This window comes from Siniperca chuatsi, linkage group LG3 (assembly GCF_020085105.1).
Source record: "Siniperca chuatsi isolate FFG_IHB_CAS linkage group LG3, ASM2008510v1, whole genome shotgun sequence".
In the NCBI taxonomy this organism is placed as follows: Eukaryota; Metazoa; Chordata; class Actinopteri; order Centrarchiformes; family Sinipercidae; genus Siniperca; species Siniperca chuatsi.
Genome location: NC_058044.1, coordinates 19,415,958 through 19,420,216, shown reverse-complemented (window position 1 = coordinate 19,420,216; position 4,259 = coordinate 19,415,958).

Here is a 4,259-nt window from a genome sequence, read left to right as displayed (position 1 = left end):
AAGTGTATGAGAGAGGTGCATGTGAGCACAATGAGGGAGGCTGCTGGCGTGGATAGGTGGGAAGTGCAATTGTGTGTGCATGTGTGTGTGTTTCTACATGCATGTTTGAGAGGTTGCATGTGGATTTTGAAGGGATGTTGGCCCCTAAAAGGAAGTCGTTGTGTTTGACGTCGTTGTTTTCATGCTATTTTCACACTTGTGAATAAAGTGTCTTTGTTTGGGTGCTGTGTCTTTGTTCATTAGGTTATTAAGCTAGGCAAGTATTGATAGCACTGTACTTGATTGTCTTAACACAATAAACACAAAAAACTTTTGTTTTTCAGTGATTATTCATACTTCTATTACTGCTGTGCAATATCCACCGTCTCATAATCATCTTGATAAGCTACACTTAACTTAACTTGACAGTAATCATTACTGCACTATTACTTATTACTTATATTATTACATTGTATTATTATACCGTGCATACTTATCAAACTATCAACCTCTAAATCCACTTTGGTACTTACACTTATTTTAGCTTTTATACTTTGTACTTAATTTATCTTACCTGTATTTTAGTGTATTATATTTTGATTTGCTTAGTACCTCTATTTCTGTGTGCATTGACGTGATGGTGAGCAGCTGTAATGAAAGAGTTTCCCCTCGGGGATCAATAAAGTATTTCTGATTCTGATTCTGATTTTGATTTTGATTTCAAAATCAATGATGCAGTGCAAATGAACAAACAATATCAACTGATGTCTAACATTTTGCATCCAGTTAAAATGAAATTTCAAATGCTAACAGACTGTAACTAATAACACTGATTATATGCAGTATGTTATGGTAAATGGCAAACTATTGCATAATGGCTTTTACTTTGATCCAAGTAATTATATGAGCAGGATATTAGTTTTTATTTTTATGCATATCAACTAGTATATAATAACTGATAATAAAAGGGTCCTTTGGGTTTATTTACATATTCCTGCTCTCTCTCTCCCTCTGCAACCCTCTCAGTCAGGGAAACACTGATACTTCCCCCTCTTGCTTTGCCTGTCATTTACATTTCATGTATTAGTGTGACTGTGAATTCCCCTTCTCTTGAAGGGAGGGAAATGTGGTGACATGCCATACAAAACAGTGACTGAGTGAAATACTAACTATGTTTCGGCTCATATCTGCGCAATTTTTGACGGGAGACCAAGATCTGAATTCAAAGGTTATTTGCAAAACACATTTAGGTGAATGAATAACAGTCATTTAAACACTTAATTAAAGATACAAAGGAAAGCTGATAATCATTGAAGAACTTCTTCTTTTTATAGGAAACAATATTTTGACAAAATGTATTTAATACTTTCACAGAGCTTCCAGGTAAATTATTTGATGTTATTCAATGTAATCTCACTTGTCAAAGAAACCTGTTTATATTGTTACATTTGATTATACACCATTCGATTTTTTTTTTAGGGAAAGTATCAGTGGTACTATGAAAATACAAAGTCTGATGATGAAAAGGAGTGAGGTAAAAGAATTAGGTATGTAGAATTCATCGATCAGACTGTAGTTATAATCAGGGTGTGCAGGATCAATAACTGAAACTTAATCAAGAAACTGTTCTTCAAAACTGTCATGATGACCACTGCTCCACAAGACATCAAATATTGTGCTGGATGTCTAACTTCCAATAACAAGACAGAAAACAAACTTGCAGCTAGTCAGATTATCCCAGAAACGAGGGCTTCCCTAAAACAGGGGGATAAAATGACAGGAAAATGACTGAATAAAAGCAAATGCAGAAGAGAGAGAGAGACAAGCAAGGTAGAGAAAAAACAAGGATGGAGTTGAGGAAAAAATACATAGAAAGTGAGTTGCTGACTGAAGGGAAGAGGTAAACCAAGAACAGGATTCTGAACAAAGACACAAATCTGATTTAACTGTTCAGAACTGCAAAGTGGTTGAAAATGAAGAAGCCTCTGCGAGACAGAAATAACAGGAGATGGTAAACCCTGCTGAGCACATTTGTTCTTTTTTCACCTCAGTTCATTTCTGCTTGCACACTTTTGTTTTTACACCTTACCACTGGCAAACATGCTGATTTACTGGACAGATGTGTTTTGATTTTCATCATGTTCTTGTTGAAATGTGTATGTTCAAAAAGCCTCAAAAAACAGCTGATTGCTTCCTCCACTGTGTAGACTTTTTGATTGTTTGTTTTTTAAACTTCATTTCTCTGTAACTCTGTTTCCTTATGGAGGTGTTCCAGATGATTTCCAGATAAGGAAAGTTATTTCATTTCACAAAATTCGTCTGAATTCATATTGCGTGTTGCATCATAGTGACTAGTTTTGCTGTAGGTGTAAATAATGTTAACACCTTTCTCTGGTTGCCCTAATTCAACACTATGGACTATGGACAGTACTCTCCCAAGAGGCCAACAGCTGTCAAACATCTACCTGGTTTTATTCTTCTTTCCAGCTGGTGAAGTAGGCATTGTGTCTCCACAGCAGATCCAAACTTATCATTACTTATTATTCTTTTTTCCATGCAAAACAAATAGCTAATAACAGTGAAACAGAGAAGTAAAGCCAGAGCAACAGCTGCAGGACTGATAATTCTTAATCATACCTGAATATGGGAGGAGGGAGAGCTGAAATTAGAAATATTAACAAAAAAGTATTAACCCAAAAGCTTTTGTCTGTTCGAACCTGGTGAAGCATGTGATCATCCTGTGTTGCTTATAAGAATAAAACCAAATTTGACTGTGCCCTCCTGACTGTTTTGGCTACACATTTTGTTAAACACCTTATTAAATATGGACATATTAAAACCCTTTTTGTAGTTCATTATTTACATAATGATGTAGCCTCTACCTAGGGTTTCTATGACCTGGTTGGCAACACTTTACAATATGGTACACAAAATAGTGAGTAGTTACTGAGGAACAAGTGAGGAACGACTCAGGAACAAATTGATAATTAGTAGTAGTAGTAGTAGTAGTGAGTAGTTAGTGAATAACTCCGAATGGAGGACTATATATATATACTGACTGGGATATACCATAATAATGAATCATCAGGTAATGATTACTTCATAAATATCTGTGAATCGATCGTACTGACCACTTTCTTCATGAGTCCTTCCTGATGAACTCTGAACCAGCTGGTGAACGGCTCAAAACTAGTAAGGATTCATTCATTACTAATTACTTGTGTCCCTTCAAGTAAAGTGATGCATCATACTGAGTGGTTATTGTGTACTGAATCCTTACTTAATTATTACCTCTTCATTAGTTAATGTTAAAAATTTCAGCAATAAGCAAGACAGTGTGCTGGATTTGCTTTCATTGTTTTCAGATAAACAGAACAGCCACTATACACACATTTGGTTCCACAACCATTTATTTATCTGCAGAAATAAACGTGCCAAATACAGCGTCGGTGTGCTTCAGCAGGAGACATGGGAGGAGGGCTGCTGCTGGTCGCAGGGGTCAACACACCAGTCTCAGTTCAGTGTGCCTGTTTCATCTGAAAAACACGTTGAATTTTGGCTCACTGCAACGGCATTAACACAATATCATTTTGTATGATTGATTTAGCCACGATTCTACACCATTAACGGTTAGCATTAGCAGCTGGCATTAGCATGTAGCTACCATTAGCTTTTGGCTAGGGTAATAATAGCATGACATCAGTTCCACCCGAGCCTCCAACCGTGATCACCTTACAGTGCTTTTTCATCCTTAAGTTAGTTACTTCACTTTTCACATATGTACATATTGTTAATAGTATTTACCCTTAGTTTTTGTATATAGTATTTTTGATCATTTTGATAATCACCTCAGTGTCTTAGATAACCGTTAGCAACATTAGCTAGTCACTCACTGTAGCCCCAACATTAGCCTGATTTTCACAGCTTAGCTAACATTTGGTCTCTATGGCTCTTTTTTACAATTGGTACTTGGAGGAGCTGCTTGCAATCATATCTTTTTCCTCGTAAACATTTTTTTTTCATAATAATTTAACAATCTTATAATTTACCACGGAGTCGATTACTTGGTCACGCTATGTTAGCTTAACATTACCTGCCTTTTCTGGCGCAAAGACTCGGCTACTGCGATGTTGGAAGCCATGGGGGAAGACACGGAAACAGATGACCAGTCAGTTGAAGGTAAATCCCATATGGCCCACATGTTGCTTGTTAAATGCTTTTCTTGTGGGAAATCCCGCACACTGTCTTGCTTATTGCTGAAATGTTTAATGTAACGGTCA